We start from the raw sequence: 19,554 nt of genomic DNA on the forward strand, positions 1-19,554 counted from the left end.
GAAACCAGAATATTGGCAGACATTCCACACATATTCATCAATTAACTGCGCACAAAAAAACAATGGTAGTCAACAATCTAAAATACAGGGAGACTACAAACAAAAATGTTCATCCTGATTCTTCCCCTTACAACCCCAGATTCCCCTTACGTTCCCCACAAACACAACTAAATTCCATGAACATATGTGCTACTGACCGAATGTTCCCCTCAAATTCACATGTTGAAATCCTAAACCCCAAGATGAATATATTAGGAGGTTGGGCCTTTGGTCATAAGGATTGGGCCGTCATGAATGAGACTTACGCCTTTATAAAACAGTCCCCAGAGAGTTCCTTTGTCCTTTTGCCATGTGAGGTTAAAGTGAGAAGACAGCTGTCTATGAGGAATTGGGCTCTCAACAGATATCAAATCTGCTGGCACCCTGATCTTGGATTTTCCAGTCTCCAGAACTGTGAAAGATATGTTTTTGTTGTTTATAAGCCACTCAGTTTACGATAGTCTATTACAGCAGCCTGAACAGACTAGGACAACATGAAAATTTGACTTATGGAAAAAGGGTAGTCTATATTGGTACTATGACTTAACCCCACATACACCCACACACAACACCTGAAGTGCCAGAATGTTCACAAATCAATTCTAAAGAGAAAAGTAAGTCAAGTCTTACTCCAGATATAAAAACACAAAGAAGCCTGTCTTGTCAAACCCTGCCTGCTTGCTAAGCCTAAACAGATTTTAGTCTAGACATGGGCATACCTAGATCTCCACTGTTTTCCTTAGATCATTATTCTTAGAACTATCCTATCATTGTTTAATTAAGATGAGCATGTCAAGAAACGTGGTGGTGGTGGGGGGGGGGAGATCACAATATTTTTGGAGTTTCTTAATCTCATAATTGAGATTGCTTAATTGTAGTAAGATTATACTATATACATCTCTGACAAATGCTTACTTTATAATACTTGAAACTTTGACGCTTAAATAAAACACACACAAAAAACAGGCACTAAAAAATACAAAAAAAAAAAAAAAGTAAAGGAAGCCAAGTTTTCCCACATGAATCTCAGGTAATACAACTTGGTATTGGAAATGGTAAAGGCAGCTGATTTTTAAAAATACAGAAGAGCACAAAGAAAAAAAAAAGTCAGCCATAATTTCTCAAATTTGCTAAGAACATTTAACCAATGTTCTTAATAAAGCAGTTAGTAGTTTGAACACTAATGCATGAAAGTTAAGACAAAATTCACTTGTGTAGGATACGTAAATAGTTCTGAAAAGAGCTGCAGGGTTAAAAGGCTTGAAAAATATAAATCTTCCAAAGAAGGCAAAGATATCTGGTTAAGTTCTGACATGTGAAGGACATGAATCAAAGAAAAGAGAAAACTCACATGCCAAGGACAGTTACAGCAGTGGCACAAAGTCTTAATAATAGTATCAGGGGGCTGGGTGCAGTGGCTCACACCTGTAATCCCACCACTCTGGGAGGCCGAGGCAGGTGGATCACCTAAGGTCAGGAGTTTGAGACCAGCCTGGTCAACATGGTGAAACCCTGTCTCTACTAGAAAAAAAAAAAAAAAATTAAAAATAAAAAGAGTTGGTGTGGTGACCCATGCGTGTAATCCCAGCTACTTGGGAGGCTGAGGCAGGAGAATCACTTGAACCTGGGAGATGGGGGTTGCAGTGAGCCGAGATCATGCCACTGCACTCCAGCCTGGGCGACAAGAACGAAACTCCGTCTCAAAGGAAAAAAAAAAAAAAGTTATCAGGGAGGTAAAAGCCCAGAAGGAACAGAAACTTGCAAAAATATGCGAAAGACTTAAAACACTGAATGTGAAGCAAGAAAGGGGTCTTGTACTGAGTATGGAGGGGGGTGCATCAGATATATTCACAGAAGACAGAAGAGTCACTCAACTTCCATTTTGTTTCTATTTTATTCAACAATGAGAATCATCTAACTGGAAAGAGTGGAAAAAATAACTTTTCAAAGAAAATCAAAAGCCAACAATGCATAATTTCTAATGACAATCTTTTTGAGATGTCATAGAGAACAGGAGAGATGCTAAATGATCCAATCTTCAAAAAAAGTGAGATCTATAAACTACAGAGCAGTAAAATCTAACAATACATCTAGGGGAAAATTCTGCAAATACATTATCAGATAAACTACAAACATGTAGAAGACAGTATGTTCACAAGAAGTGGAGTTCACTGCTGGTAAACTTAAAAAAATACAAAAAAATCCCCGAAAAGATTAACCTTATTTGCATTACATAGGGATGGTTCCAGACCTTGGCTTGCACATTAGAATTACTTAGGGAACTTTCTCTGGGGTTGGTTAGACATGGATATTTTTTAAATTTCACAGGTAATTCTATTTTGAAAGTCAGGGATGAGAATCTCTTTGATAGGTACATCAGGATAACATTGCTGACTTACTGACTTGATTTCTGCACAGGATCTGAGCTTTTTCTTCCTATTATGAAGAAATATAGATCAGTGTAATAGGAATTATCTGGAAATCTTGTTAAAATACAGATTCTGATTCAGTAGATTGGGGTAGGGCCTGAGATTCTGCATTTTTATTAAGCCTCCAGGTGATGTTGATGCTGAACCTAGAATCATACACTCTTTGAGTACTAAGGAGCTTGATGACAATACAATTAAACAGATTAACAGTTGCTGAATACCACCCTCGAAGATTATGAAGCAATGTTAACTTGCAAACAGCCCTATAAACTTTAGCATTTTTAAATGAACCAGTTGGATGAATCTGCCCAAGACATGGTAAACAAATCCATAAACAACTCGAAGCTGTGAGTTAGCACGAATTATCAGTGGATTCCTAGGATGGGCTGAAATAAAAACAATGGTAAATATCCTACCTCAGACACTTTAATGAAGGGCCCATAGTAAAAGTATACAGTCGGGGAAGAACCTGTCTTGGCAGTTCACATGAAAGATACCTCAAGTTTTTGGTTAACACAAGCTCAATAAAAAGCCTGTCTGACCTGGCTACAAAACCTATGAGAATCACAAGTTGCTTTCATAGAATGGTGTTCAAATAAAAGCAGGTAACAGCCCCACTGAAACTTGCTGTTCAGAGTACATGTAGAAGGCCGGACATGGTGGCTCACACCTGTAATCCTAGCACTTTGGGAGGCAGAGTTGGGCGGATCATTTGAGGTCAGGAGTTTGAGACTAGCCTGACCAACATGGCAAAACCCAGTCTCTACTAAAAAAAATACCGAAAAAATTAGCTGGGCATGGTGATGCATGCCTGTAGTCCCAGCTACTCGGGAGGCTGAGGCAGGAGAATCGCTTGAACCTGGGAGGCAGAGGTTGCTGTGGGCCAAGATTGCATCACTGCACTCCAGCATGGGCAACAGAGTGAGAACCCGTCTCAAAAACAAAAGCAGACTACATGTAGAGTAAGTGAAACACTAGTGAGAAGCCTGGGAGCATCACAAAAGAAATGGATGAATTACCTGGAGGTACTTAGCCTGCAGAAAGACTAAAAATGGACACAATTACCATCTTCAAATATTTAGAGAGGAATAACATGAAAGAGAGCGCAACCACAGGGTTAAATTAGAGTCAATAGCTAAAGACATGTGGAAGCAAATAATTCTTCCTTTCAGTAAAACAATCTAACAAAATTGTCAAAAAAAGAGAGATGCTACCAGTCTCTTGAAGCAAGCAAACTATCTGTCTCCAGAGATAATCAAGCAGAAGCTGGATATTAAAAAAACGATTTGTTATTAGGTGAGAGCCAGAAGAGACTGATTCCAAAAGACCATTTGGACTAAAATGCTATTCAGGGTAGTGAAGTCTCTTGGTCTTCTATTCTGGGCTTAGGGTCATAGTAAGCTACATACTCCAGTGACACAAAATTACAACATTTTCTTAGCAACACCAATCCGCTTAGGTTGCCTCTACCCCATACTCCCCTTCCCCGACATACCTTGTGCTTTACTACTGTCACAATGTACTGCTATTCCCCTCAGCCCCCTCTTAGCCTCTCCCTATTTCACCTACCCTTCAAGATCCAATGAGATATTCCCTCCTAAGGAGCTATTACTATCTCAGCTAGCAATTTTTCCATCCATCTCTGCATATAGCACTTGTCTATGCTACTAGAGTGGCACTTCCTGCCTTCCATAATGTTTTATATTTTTGAAGTGTATGTGTCTTCTCTTCCCAAGTAATTTCTTTTAGGGAATGAACCAGAATTACAGTCCCTTAAAAACTGCCAAATGCCACTAGCACAGTGCCTTGCATATTGTGGATATTTAAATGACTGAAAGTAATCCAATGTGAACACTGAGTTCATTTCCCTTAGTAATCTGTCTGAAACAGCACGGTCCAAAAGAGATACAATTTGAACCATATACGTAATTTTTTAAAATGTCAAGCAGCTGCTTTAAGAGTAAAAACATGTGAAATTAATCTTAGTAACGTATCTTCTTGACTCAACATAACCAAAAAAAATCATTTCAGCTGACTGCGGTGGCTCACGCCTGTAATCCCACCACTTTGGGAGGCCGAGGCAGGCTGATCACAAGGTCAGGAGTTCTGAGACCAGCCTGGCCAATATAGCGAAACCCCATCTCTACTAAAAATACAAAAATTAGCCGGACCTGGTAGCAGGCGCCTATAGTCCCAGCTACTCCTACTCTGGAGGCTAAGGCAGGAGAATTGCTTGAACCCAAGAGGTGGAGGTTGCAGTAAGCCGAGATCAAGCCACTGCACTCCAGCCTGGGTGACAGAGTAAGACTCTGTCTCAAAAAAAAAAAAAAAAAAAAAAAAAAGAAAGAAAAAAAATCATTTCAACATATCAACATAAAAAAAATCATTTAGATGTTTTACATTAAAAAATACTGTCTTTGAAACCTGGTGTGTGTTTTACACTTAAAGCCTATCATAAGTTGGATGCTAAATTTTCAAAAGATAAAATGGAATGTAGTTCTAAAGTTGTGTTTCGTGGAAAAACATTTTACACTTCTTCAGTTTTTTAAACTTAAAATTAAAAAAACCTTAAAATTTCCGTTTCACTAGTCTACTAGTCTTATTTCAAGTGTCTAACAGTCACACAGTGGTTAGTGGCTACCATATTGGGCAGCATAACTTTAAAGTATTTCTTTGTAAGACAGAGAAATCCCAAATAGGGAGAGTTTTAAATGTGACCAATATATTGTTCATGCTCTACAAACCCACTATTTGCATCCCCTTTATGTTTTCCAAAAATAAAACAATAAGGTTCAATACCTTACAACGTTCAATACTCATGGAATAGATAAGTCTTTCCTATGCTCATGAATCTTCAAGATTCATTCTTGACCTTTTAGAATTTCTACTATTTCCTACATGGAAACTAGAGACAAAACACCTCCATTCAAAATTTTCCTGACACTGTGATTTCAGAGATTTCTGAATCCTAAACAGCTCCTGCTTGATGAGCTTGGATTTCATTCCATGAAAGAGGGATTTCTAAATTTTATTTAATTCAAAATTTAAATGAGACACACTCATAAAGCAACATGTGAACAAATCCAAATCACTACCTCTTCAATAATAATAATATGCTGCTGTCTCCTTTCCCCCTACCCTTCCATATATATGCCAGAGACAATCAAGGAAAATATTTTCCCCATGATATTCCTGCAACACACTTATTTCAAAGATTCCATCCTTTCTGCATTAACTTAGCATTTCCCATGGACCGGAATCGGGGGTCAAGACATTTCAGCACTGGCAAGGCACTCCTTCCCTTAAAAGGGAATTTAAGGAGTAAGCTATGGCTACAATACCTGCAGAGGTCCCCTGGACTAGAGGTAATTACATTTGCAAAGAAAATGGAAATCAAGAATTCAGGCAATGCTCTCAAATGCCTTGTAAAATAATTTTACTCTCACACACCCAATGAGCCCGGTCTTATTTTAAGCACTCCTTCACTAAGTGGCATAAAAAAAAGAAATGGAATAAATCTAAAAACCACAAATTCTGCCCCAGGTAGATGTAATCTGCCACTATTGTTTACTAAGTGCAAACAAACATTTTAAAGTTTAGGCATGCCAAAAATATCAGGAAACCATAGTCCAAATGATCAAATACAGCTCTATCTCCATTTTGGGTGTGAAAATATTAGTGAAGAATAACATATTAACAAAACAGGTCTCCAGATTCTACTTTACAGTAAGTAACACTGTGGTACATTTCTAGTTTAAGTAGTAAGAGGAAAAAAAGAATCCTTATACATCCCTGGGATCTTTCAACATCACTGTAAAAGAGAAGGTCATAAATCTATTTCTTATCTCACATAATTCAGAAATTTTGACTTCAGCATATGATTAGCATCAGCTGTTTTTCTACAAAGATTACCAGTGAAACATACAGTAATTTAGACAATGAAGTATAATTGTTTTGAAGTCACTTAGGTCTCTCTCTGGCTATAAGCAATACTCATCACCCTGTATTTACACAGCCCATACACCTGTATTTCATTTAATCTTCACAATAATCCCATGAAGTAAGAATCACCACCTCTACAGGTGAGAAACAGAAGCACAGAGAAAGAAAGTGATTTACCAAAAACCATGTGGCTAGTAAATGGAAAGGGCCAGTAATTAAATCCAGGTCTCTGCATTCCAAATCTAGTCAACTTTTCACTAAGATAACCGCCCTCCAACATAACCCAAGACTCTATACTTTAAAACACATTCCTTCCTTCAATCCCAATAGGGATGACTAAACTATTCTATGAGCTTTTTATAGCATGTTCACTCCCTGTATGAAAAATTCCAAAATGACAAAACACCTTTTATAAGCAGCACAAACCTAGATGGACTTATTTTTAAATAAGTCAACTTTTAGTAATTTCTAAAAATACAGTTGCTCCTTAGATAAACAGCATATTTTATTAAGCTTATTTCTTTTACAGTACTGTGTGCCAATATATCCAAATCCATTCCTGGAAACAAGAAACCAAATTAGAAATTCTGCCCAATCATTTCAAAGAGCTACTCATCTGGTCAATGAATGGGATTGTATCAGGTAAATTTAATTCTGGGGAGGAAAGGCCAGCAAGAACACCAAGCCTGAGATTTATTTAAAACAGATTTTATTCACCTTCAGAATTTTAAAGTATTGTTAATAATCCCAACTTCTTCTAGTCATTATTATTATATATTAATATAAATTGTGCAAATGACTTTCTGATTACTGCTAAATGTAATATCTCATTTAATTCTTCTAATCCATGCACACCAAACTTTTAAAAATTTAATTGTTATAATGTTAAGGCAAAAAGTCATTTAAAACATATTGTTCAGTACTAACAGGTCAGGAGACCTGGTGCTAAGCATAAACACAGGCATGTTATATTTGATGGACACACTACATTATAGTACCCAATTAAGGAGACTTAAGGCATCCAAAAATACCATTAATAAAACAGACCTTACAAAACTAAATTCTGAAACACCAAGTGAAATGCTTGTGTAAAAACCAATTTTAAAAAGTAAGTCATCTTGGCTGGGCATGGTGCCGGCCGAGTGTGGTGGCCCACACCTGTAATCCCAGCACTTTGGGAGGTCGAGGTTGGCGGATTGCTTGAGCCCAGGAGTTCAAGACCAGCCTGGGCAACATGGTGAAACCCTGTATCTACCAAAGATACAAAAACTTAGTTAGGCAGGGTAACGCCCATCTATGGTCCCAGCTACTTGGGACCTGATGTGGCTGAGGTGGGAGGATTGCTTGAGCTTGGGGGCAGAGGTTGCAGTGAGCTCAGATTACGCCACAGCACTCCAGTCTGGGTGACAGAGTGAGACTCCATATCAAAATTTAAAAAGTCACCTGGAAGAAATTACCTCTTTTTTTTTTTTTTTTTAAAAAGGGGTGGGTGGGAGGGAGGAATTAAGGTAACCTAACATCAAGTAACTACTAAATCGTGTTGAATATGTTCACCTTGTGCATGTGTTCATTCAAGCTCCAAATTCTATAATAAAGTTCTAAAGCAGGACATGCCAATGTTTTAAAAATTACAGGTATGAACACAAAAATGTGTCACACTGACAAGAGAAGGGCAATCCATTTTGTTTGCAACAGAGCTTCATTAAGAACCTCATAAAGGAGGCCAAGCACAGAGGCTCACGCCCGTAATCCCAGCACTTTGGGAGGCTGAGGCAGGCGGATCACCTGAGGTCAGGAGTTCAAGACCAGCCTGACCAACATGGTGAAACCCTGTCTCTACAAAAATACAAAAACTTGCCAGGCATGATGGTGGCTGCCTGTAATCCCAGCTACTCGGGAGGCTGAGGCGGGAGAATCGCTTGAACCTGGGAGGTGGAGGTTGCAGTGAGCAGAGATCGTGCCATTGCACTCCAGCCTGGGTGACAGAGCAAGACTCCGTCTCAAAAACAAACAACAACAAAAAAACCACGCACCACAAACACACACACACACACAAAACCCAAAAAAGAACCTCATAAAGGAGATAAGAACTAATAACATGTGATCTGTGTCAATGAAGAAAATGTTAAATACCATCACCAAAATGAAAAATACTTTATTCAGTTTTTTAAAAGTTAAATCACAAAGAACTGCTGAATTTCAGGCCAGAAAACAAAAGTACCATCATGTACGTAGGCACCAAAAGTGTTGGGGATTCTTCATATGTAGAATGTTTAATTCAAATGCTACGGTATTTGTAACAGACAAATATTTGATAACAACCAGGTATCTTTTTTTATTCTACACATGGGTAGCAGGGTGAAATTCAGCTCTGTGAAAGGAAAAAAGACACACTGAAATCTAGTCTTGGCTATAACTTGGTTATGTGGATTTGGCCAATTCATTTAACCTCTTGTGCCACAGAATCTCCACCAATATTAGAGTATTGGATTAAACCATCTGCAAGGTACTTTCCAGTTCTATGTATCTGTGACTGTAAATAAGATATAACCTAGGCCACATTTCGATATTAAGAAAAATTAGGTTTAGGAAACAGCACAAATAACTAGGACATAAGCTTATAAGCTCTGCTTTTCTCACTACCATTTCACTCAATGTACTTCTACCTCCACTTATGTGGTTATCTTAACTTGTTGAAAAGAAATATAAAGCATTCTTAAAAAAAAAAAAAAGAACAGGAAGGGTTAATGTCTCACTGACTTTCCTTATTGCATGATACCTCTCACCAACTAAACAATTTGTTGATAATTTCCAAGAGTGGTCTATCAGAAAATGCTACCAAGGCATCCACCACTGCTCATGCTACTATAGCAATAAGAGATTCTGAATGGCAGTTAACTTAGCCTCCATTTACATTCTTCTATCTTTACCACTTGAAAAGGACAGAGAAAAACTAAAAGGACTCAGGAATGTTCCTCATGTACCTACCGACTTGCAGCTCAAACAACTTTTACGAAAACCCTCTAAAACAGTTAAACTGAAAGAGTGTTAAGAACTTCAGTAAATCAAAAGACTGAAGACCATGCCAAATTCTGTCGATCTACAGGATCAAGTTAGTTAAAAAAGGAAACCATTATGACATTTCATCTCAGTCAAATACTTTAATCTAGACAGTGAATTTAATCTTCAATTACCCATTTTATGTTCTTTTATTATCGAGCTATGCCACTAAATTAAAATTTGGTCTTATCCATAAACTCATTTTGACTTGCTTCTCTCATTATTCCTAAGAAGTCAAAAAGAAAATGACTCAAAAACCCAGAGTGCATGTGTTTAAGTTATTAATGTAAAAATCACTGATAACTGACAATGCTGGTGTTCATCAGTAACTAAGGCACTATTTTAAGGACCTAAGATTTTTCCATCAAAAATCAAGTTTTTAAAGAGTGAAGCCAATTTTTAAAATTAAAATCACTTAACTAAAAAATACTATCTATACCAATCAGTTATATTATTTGAGGAAATAATTTTGTATTTAAGACCAACCATGATGACAATTGTCCTTCCTGAACTAGTATACGTATGTCCAGAAGAGTAATGGTTTACACTTGTACTGAAGCAATTAGTAATATGGCTCTCCCTTTCACTCTCAAAAGTGTCCCAGTTTAGATAATTCATACGGTCTTAGTTATAATCAGCACTAAAGGGAACTTTTATTCGTCAATAAAACATGAAAATTGTAGTTAACACCTTTCTTCCTACAGTCAAGGGATATCAGAAGGGACCTTTTGTCATTCCAGAAAAAAATTTAAAACATCAAACACAAATACCTCCTTTCTCCCAGGAAGTAACATGTTCACCATCATGGAAACACCATTAGCCTGTCAAATGTTTTAATAGCAACCCAATCTGTAGTTGCAAAATTACTGCAAGAAATTCACGAATCTATATAATGCACCAAGTGCTCTCCGCCTACAGATTATTTGTCTCACAAATATGTAGGTGCTATTATGACTAATGAGATTAAACTCTTGGATTGGGGGCTGGGCGCAGTGGCTCACACCTGTAATCCCTGCACTTGGGGAGGCTGAGGCAGGTGGATCACCTGAGGTCAGGAGTTCAAGACCAGCTTGGCCAACACAGTGAAACTCCTTCTCCAGCAAAAATACAAAAGTTAGCCAGGCGTGGTGGCACATGCCTGTAATCCCAGCTACTTGGGAGGCTGAGGCAGGAGAATCGCTTGAACCCGGGAGGCGGAGGTTGCAGTGAGCCAAGATCACGCGACTGCACTCCAGCCTGGGCGACAGAGCAAAACTTGTCCTGCCCTTCCCCCAAACCAAAAAAACCAAAAAACAAAAAAACCCACCTTGGGTTGGAGCATTAAAATATAAGAAAATCTAGAGCAAAAATACCAACTATATATTTCAGGAGAAAAACCCACAAGTTCATAAATATATTCCCCCAAGTGAGGTGTATTTTAAAAATACCTCAATTGATGAAAAGAGAAATGAATTGCTGGATTATCTGGGAAACTTTCATGTTTGAGGTTGAGAAAAAAAAATGAAAGAAAAATAGACACAGAAGTGTTATTGCTTTCTTATATTGGACATCAGAATTTCAATTTATTATGTAAACTAGATACTTTCTGAAATCAATGGGCCATAGGTTTTGGAAATCTTTGTGTTAAAGAAAAACTTGTCCAGTTCTATGCAGTGGCACAAAATTCTAGGACCTCATTGGTTTGGGTTTGACAGAAGACTTTTTATTCTCTGATTGGTCATCCACTCTATTTTAAATGAAGAGAACAGGAGGAGGCTGGTTGGTGATTTGCTCTATTTCTGATCCACCATGGCCATGGAAAAATTAATGTACACATAATGTAATTCCATAAAGGCAGATGCCTCATTTGACCTACTATATTATTTAAGGTTCACTACGTGTTCACTAACCTCAAAGATATCCAACCAGCCTAATATTTCCGGATCATTTCATTATTAAGCTATTTCTTAAAATAATTTCTGATTTTAAATTAAGTTTATCAAATTATATACAAAGAGCTATCTATTTAACAACTATCAACGAGCCCATCCAATTACAAGGCCTGCAAAATAGAACAATAAATATTTGTAAACATGCATAATAGCTGAAACAGGAATGTAACAGACAAAAAGGGGGGATTGCTGGATAATCTTTAAGTGTTAATAAAAGTTTCTGATGCAACATAACCTACAGACTTTTTTACTACAACCTTTCATTTTCATTGAATTTCCTATCTAATTAGACAGCAATCAAACCTAGAAGCATAATGTCACACAGGCCTGGGATAAAATGAGGGCTCTACCACTTAAAGCTATTTAACTGAGGACAAATTATACTTAACCTCTTTGGGTTTTTGGTTTCCTCTATAAAACAGTTAACATTCTCATAAGGCTTTGTTGTGAGGATTATAAAATAATGCATGTAAAGCACATGGCCTAGCATCACAGGCCTTCAGCAGAAGTTGGTTATGAATTTAGGCTAAGTATCCATCCCAGTTTGTCTGGGACAATCAAGGTTTGCACCTGTTGTCCAGGAATTATTAATGTTCCTTTTGTTCTTAAAAGTGTCTTGGTTAGGGCAATAAATTATGTGGTTACCCTAATGACAATGATAATAATAATGAAAGGAGTTAATACCAATTAAGAGTATCATGTATCAATTATGAATTTTTGAATCTTAAAGGAAAAAAATCAACCACCAAAGTAATGTAAGATCATACTCTTGTAAGCTATTCTACTGATATTTCATTTAGTTATCCAATGAACATTTAAATGTTATTTTACTTATACTCATGCCATTCCAACAATGATATAAGACAACAAATTTTTTTGTTGTTCTATACAGGTATTGGTAAACCTCAGACATTAAAGAGTCAAATGCACAGATAAAGCACTGGTGAGTTCCAGGTATCCAGAAACATTACCCTTTTAATTCCCAGTGAAAAGTACCCATTCTTATCATGAAGAATACCCAACACCATCTAACATCTACCAATGAGCCCATCGAATTACAGGGCCTGCAAAATAGAACAATAAATATTTGTAAACATGCATTCTACACATAAATCATCAGGAGACGCAACAAAAAATAAATTACCTGACTGTTATGACATAGTATTGAAATACAATAAACTGGATTTTAGTTTTCTTCACACTCTGCTCTAGAAAAAAAAAGAATCCATTATTCTTCCTCTTTTAAAAGATACATATTTTCTTTGAATCAGACACAACCTAAAAAAAACAAAAAACAAAAAACAATACAGACACACCACAACCCAACCTCACTCAATGCTAGTATTAGGGCATTTGGTGAGAGCAAGAAGGTCAGAGGGGACCAGGAGTTAGATAAAACATGTCTTTTAAGACTGAGAGACAATTTACGTTTCATTATAAGCTTAAAATAGGCCTTTCTTATCATATCAGTAATTATTTTCAGATTCTGATAGTCACTTTCAAGAACTTATCGGGCACATTACACTAGCCTAAGGTAGGGACTAAAGTATTAAAATTCATCAGAACATCATGGGCTAAAAAATCTTTGTAACATTTTTCAGTAAGTGGAGAGTGTCCTAAAATCAAGTTTTAAAAAGTGGATTGGTATTTCTACCTACCTAAGCTATATTTTTACAGTTTAGAAAAGTCACGGGGAGGGGGAGGGGCTATAATTGTGCCAGTCTTCCAGGGAAGACACAATGTACCTAATGGGGTGGTAAGTAGTTACTTTGTCTATAATCACGAAGAGTGAAAGAAATGATTAGTAGCAGTAGGTTTATTATTTCTTCCCCCTTTCAATCAGTCCAAAGCACTGCGGTTAATTCTGATTCAGGAAATGCGGGCTCCTTATTTCTGGCAAAAAATCATTGTGGGGTCTTGCAAATGGTAGATGACAATCTGATATAACTGCTTCCTCTTGCCCCAAAATGAAAAAAAAATGACCTCAATAACAGGACTGCTAGGCCTCACATTCCCAGACTAACCTGTGGAATAAGTATGGTGAAACTGTCTAGGGAAGGAACGTGGCTGTCTCCTCCATCTTGAAATTAATCAGCATAAGGGAAAAAGGGACCGAGTATTCAGGAAGCAGAAGCCCAACCGGTTAATACTAGTTACTAAGCTATGGCGTGCGTGGCAGGTACCGCCTGCAGAAGCAGAGACCCCTTAGACTTTTTTTTTTTTTTAAACGGGGGAGGGATTGGGTTGTTGGTGGATTAAACAGAAATTAACTTGAAAATAATTTGGCCTAATTCCATCCCTTACCCAGGAGAAAACAACAAACACCTAACGGCTTTTCCCTCTCTTTTGCAGGGGATCCTTCCAGTGATACCTGGCAAAGGATATGCCAGGGTTATTCGAGCAAGACCACATTTGCCTCAGATCCTCAGAGAAGATGTCATCGCGGCCCCAGGGGGCGCCTAATTGGTAATACCCTGCAGAAGGGCACAAAACGAGGTTTTGCAAATCTGGGGAAATCTAAAGGCCCAGGAGTTCCCAGCATCTCACTTGGGGCAGCCTGATTTTTTACTTCCCTTTTCCCAAACCCAAGCCCGCCATGAAAAACGCGGGGAGGTCAGGGAAGCCTCCAGAGAACAGAGAAGAAAAAGCCTGAGACGCTCTAAGATTCTGATGCCTGAGGCCAAAACTCGAAAACCGCCTCCCCTGATTTCCTAAGGCTCGGGAGGGCCTGGGCTGCAGCTCGCGCGGCCACAGAGAGGAAGTACTACCCACCTTCTTCCCCTTCAAAAGCCTGTCGACTATACCACTCAACTAAAATGGCAGCGGCGACTACGCCACGGAGCCCCCCGCAGCAACGGGCCTGGGGTCCGGAGGCGGCGCTGAGCCTCTGCCACGACGCGTCACTCGGGCCATTTTGAGAGAACGCGGCAGCCGCGGCTCCGCTGTCTTCCTCTCGCTCTACATCCATTTCTCACAGGATTCCCAAGTCTTCACTTACTAGGTTTTAGGGTCAGGATCCGACTCGGTTGGTTCGGCCGCCGCCGCCGAGGCTGCTCCGCACCTCCCTGGCCGCCGCTCTCAAGCCCGCTCCAATGAGTAGCTGGTTGAGACCCGCCTCTAGCCCAGCGCCTGCTCGGAGACGTTGCTCAGGCAGCCATTATCTTCCCCATTGTTACCAAGCAGCGACAGGAAACGACTGCCCACAACAGGAAGTGATGATGCCGCGTCCCGGCACCGCAGCCCCACTCCCAGCCTATTAGCCAATCCCAGTCGATTCCTCGAAAAGGCTCCGCGGGAGGAGGAGGGGGACGGCAGACGACGCGGCGGTTTGGAAAAGGAAAGCTGTTATGACGCCCACCATGTGACAGGCCCCACCCTCCTCCGCCATTTTGAATTGTGGCGAGAAATTTGCGTTGTGAGAATTGTGGGAACCTTCGCTTTCCCATTTTGAAAACTGAAGGACGTCACTGTCTGACTGCTTGAAGACATTTTCAGAGAGTGAGAAATGTGTTATTAGTCTAACCTGACATCACATCAGTTCACACAATCCCTCCAGACCAGTTCATACAGTAGCCTACGTTTTATTCAACATGTATTTACTGAATGCCAACTGTATGTCAAACGCCATTGTAGCTGCTTAGGAAATTAAAATAGACCAAAATTTAGAAAGAAAACAGGCCGGGCGCGGTGGCTCACGCCTGTAATCCTAGCAGTTTGGGAGGCTGAAGCGGGCGGATCACCTGAGGTCAGGAGTGCGAGGCCAGCCTGGCCAACATGAAACCCACTCTGTACTGAAAATACCGAAAGTAGCCGTGGTGGCCGGCGCCTGTAATCCCTGCTACTCGGGAGGCTGAGGCAGGAGAATAGCTGACCCCAGGAGGCGGAGGTTGCAGTGAGCCAAGATCACACCACTGCACTCCAGTCTGGGTGACAGAGCAAGGCTCTGTCTCAAAAAAAAAAAAAAAAAGGAAATATCAAAATCCCAGTTCTTGAGTCTTTATAATTTACTGAGGGTCGGGGACAATAATTTAGAAACAAACAAATATATATACATATATATACACACACAAAAATAAATAAATAAATATATATATAATGTTAGTGGTAAATACCAAGGAGAAAAATCAAGGAGAAGGGGGACGGAAGAGTTCCTTCAAGGGGCAAACGGATTCGCGATGTTTAAAAGACTGATAACTTTGAGGCGGTAACTCTAAAAGTATTCGAAAAAGGGCGGTGATTGTAAAAGGGTGGGAAAATCTGATAACGTTGGAATTTGTAAAAGGGCAGTTAAAGAAGGCCTTTCTTCGGTAGTAATGCCTGAAAGAATTGAGGGAACGCGCCACACAGCATGCCACTCCCATTGTCACAGTTAAAGGAAAACCTTACCCAAGGTTTTAGGTTCTTTTCCTTTTCCCAATTTTTCTGTTTTCCAATAGCATGCCAGCTATGCTGGCTTTCTTACTGTTTTTCCAGCAAAGCTAACTTCTTCCTACCTCAACTACTTTACCTTTGCTGGAATATTTTATTTTCATATCTTTGCTTTCATCATCCAAGCCTCACAATTATTACCTTCCTAGAGAAGCCTTCCCTGACCACCCTACATAAAATAACTTCTTCCTGAAGGCGGAAAAGGGTCTGAGGAAAAAAAAAGAAAAAAGGCATAACGATTTGTCCCATCTCCTTACCTGCTTACTTTTCTTATAAAACACTTAATCTGAAAGTATGTTATTTATTTGTTTACTTCACCCTTTCTGAGAAGTAAACCTCTCTGTTTTGTTCACTGTTGTGTCCCCAGCGACCACACAGTAAGCCCTCAAAATACTTTGGGAGAATTACCCCCTCAGCTTGATGGATGTTGTATCAGCCTGGAATATAAGTATTTCACTCCAAGCAGTTAAAACAATATCCCTCATACTTACCTGCCCAACTCCCTAGAAGACTCATTGATATTGTCATTTTTGGCAGAGGGATACATGATTTAGGTGCTGTGTATCTACTCAGATTATTGTCTTATTTTACATAATCATGTACTAGAACGTTTACCTAGAACGTGTAAAATGAATTCTTCAGTAGCCTGGAATTGCCATTAAGCCTGATATTCTGATTATGGCAATAACATTAGCCACTCCTTAACGTATTCTTGAGGCTTATGTGGCTTAATGTAAAATATAACATCACAAAAGAAGTGGAATAAAATATAGGTTACTATTTATGTTTCCTTCCTCCCTCCCTCCCTCCCTCCCTTCCTTCCTTCCTTTCTTTTCTTTTCTTTCTTTCTTTCTTTTTTTTTTTTTTTGGAGTCTTGCTTTGTTGCCCAGGCTGGAGTGCAGTGGCATGATTTTAGCTCACTGCAACCTCCCTCTCCTGGGTTCAAGCGATTCTCCTGCCTCAGCCTCCCCAGTAACTGGGATTACAGGTGTACGCCACCATGGCCAGCTAACTTTTGTATTTTTAGTAGAGACGGAGTTTCACCATGTTGGCCAGCCTGGTCTCAAACTCCTGACTTCATGATCCGCCTGCCTGGGCCTCCCAAAGTGCTGGGATTACAGGCGTGAGACACTACTCCGGCCTAGGTTCATATTTCTATAGCCTTGGGGATGCAGAAGCACTTTCGAAATACAACACAAAATCCATAATGGGAAAGACTATTAAGTACAACTTCATAAATAAAAGTAAACCTTCTAAATGTCAAAATACAAGGTTAGTAAAGTTAAAAGACAAATGATAAACTGAAAAAAATCATTTCAAAATGACATATTACAGCCAGGGGGTAATATCTTTACTTAATAAAAAGATAAATGAAACACTAGCAAAAATGTTACATATGAAATAAACACATATGGCTAATATTAGCCTATAAAGAGTTGTTAAACATTGATTTTTAAAAAGATAAATACCGGCCGGGTGCGGTGGCTAACGCCTGTAATCCCAGCACTTTGGGAGGCCGAGGCGGGCAGATCACAAGGTCAGGAGATCAAGACCAGCCTGGCCAATATGGTGAAACCCCGTCTCTACTTTAAAAAGTACAAAAATTAGCTGGGTATGGTGGTGCACGCATAAAGTCCCAGCTACTTGAGAGGCTGAGGCAGAAGAATTGATTGAACCCGGGAGGCGGAGGTTGGAGTGAGCCAAGGTTGTGCCAGTGCACTCCAGCCTGGGCAACAGCAAGACTGCATCTCAAAAAAAAAAAAAAAAAAAAACAAAAAGATAACTACTTCCATTTCAAAATGTGCAAAGAACATGAATGGGTAATTCATAAAAGGATAAAACACGTGACTGATAAGCATATGACAATATATTCTTTTTTTCTTGTTAGTAAATAACCTTATACTTGATGAAAATATATTCAGCCTTACTAGTAATTAATAAAAAATAAAAATAAAAACAATTAAGTACAACTGTTATGTATCCACAATAATTAAAAAACAACTGCTGGACTCAGTGGCTCATGCCTGAAATCCCAGCACTTTGGGAGGCTGAGGTGGGTGGATTGCCTGAGGTCAGGAGTTTGAGACCAGCCTGGCCAACATGGTGAAACCCCGTCTCTACTAAAACTTCAGAAAAAAAATTAGCTGGGCATGGTGGCAGGCACCTATAATCCCAGCTACTTGGGAGGCTGAGACAGGAAAATCCCTTGAACCCAGGAGGGGGAGGTTGCAGTGAGCCAAGATTGCGCCATTGCACTCCAGCCTGGGCAACAAGAGTGAAAATCTGTCTCAGAAAAACCAAAACAAAACAAAAAAATTTAATGAACTAAAAAATTTTTTTAAAATTCCTTTTTTTGGCCTATCAGAATGTCAAGGATAAAAAAATTGATAATATTAATTGTTGATGAAGATCCTATGAAATGGGTGCATTTGTATCGCCAGTGGGACAAATTGATATCAGTTGCCTTTTTTTTTTTTTTTTTTTTGACAGAGTCTCACTCTGTCTCTGTTGCCAGGCTGGAATGCAGTGGTGCAATGTTGGCTCACTGCAACCTCCGCTCCTAGGTGCAAGCGATTCTCTGGCCTCAGCCCCCCGAGTAGCTGGTATTACAGGTGTGCGCCACCACACCCAGCTAATTTTTGTATTTTTAGTAGAGACGGGGTTTCACCGTGTTGGATAGGATAGTCTTGATCTCTTGATACTGTGATCTGTCCGCCTCAGCCTCCCAAAGTGCTGGGATTATAGGCATAAGCCACCGCTTCCAACCAGTATCAGTTTTCTTAAGGCAATTTGGTAATGTGTTTCAAAGGACTCATATTCATAGTATTTGAGCAACACGTCCAGGTACAGAAATTTATTTTAAGGAAAGAAGTGGACAAATTTGCAAATATGTATGTAACGAATGTGCAAAGATGCTAATTACAGTGTGGTTTATAACATCGAAATATTGACAAATCAGAAAAAATAACAATTCAACAATAATTAGTTACAGTATAACCACATAATAGACTACTATGTAGGCATTAAAAATGAGTACCTGAGCTGTAAATAGGTTCAGGTTACTTTTTTTGTGTGTGTGTGAGATGGAGTCTCACTCTGTCAGCCAGGCTGGAGTGCAGTGGCGCAATCTCAACTAAGTGCAACCTCCACCTCCTGGTTTCAAGCGATTCTCCTGCCTCAGTCTCCTGAGTAGCTGGGACTACAGGCTCGTGTCACCACGCCCAGCTAATTTTTGTATTTTGAGTAGAGACGAGGTTTCACTATGTTGGCCTGGCTGGTCTCCAGCTTTTGACCTCAAGTGATCCACCCGCCTCTGCCTTCCAAAGTGCGGGAATTCCAGGCATGAGCCACTGCTCAGGGCCCATTTTTATGTTCTCTACCTCTTTCAGTATTGTCTTCAACATTTTACAATGTGCATTATTACTTGGTATTGGAAAGCGGTAGAGCCATTTTTATTTTGAAAGAAAAATCTGCCTGGATTTGAAAAATACATATCTCCCTTACCACTTACTCTTTCCATGCTTCAAATGTACTTTCTTTCTTTTCCTTTTCCACATATTCATTTGTGCTCTTTTATAAATGTGGAGCTACTTTACTTACGATATCAAGGAAAGTACTTCTGAAAACAATTTATCCCATGGTGGCATTCATTGCCACTCTAGAACCTACCAAAGCGACTACTAAATACTTATTTGGTTTCTTTTTAGCCTAATTGCATTTCCCTC

The 19,554-nt window shown here is 39.3% G+C and overlaps 1 protein-coding gene across 2 annotated transcripts in view; it reads right to left on the reverse strand.

Moving 5' to 3' along the window:
- The window catches only part of RLIM (ring finger protein, LIM domain interacting), a 29,149-nt gene extending 14,551 nt beyond the window's left edge, over positions 1-14,598 (reverse strand). The window contains exons 1-2 of one of the 2 annotated variants that reach the window (XM_050776356.1): positions 14,400-14,598; positions 12,546-12,609 (exon numbers count right to left, since the gene is read on the reverse strand). The gene's annotated coding sequence lies outside the window, so the exon portion shown is untranslated. The remainder of the gene's footprint in view (positions 1-12,545; positions 12,610-14,399) is intronic. The other variant, XM_050776355.1, reaches the window with a different exon arrangement.
- Between the last annotated feature and the right edge of the window lie 4,956 nt (positions 14,599-19,554).

This window comes from Macaca thibetana, chromosome X, assembly GCF_024542745.1.
Source record: "Macaca thibetana thibetana isolate TM-01 chromosome X, ASM2454274v1, whole genome shotgun sequence".
NCBI lineage: Eukaryota > Metazoa > Chordata > Mammalia > Primates > Cercopithecidae > Macaca > Macaca thibetana.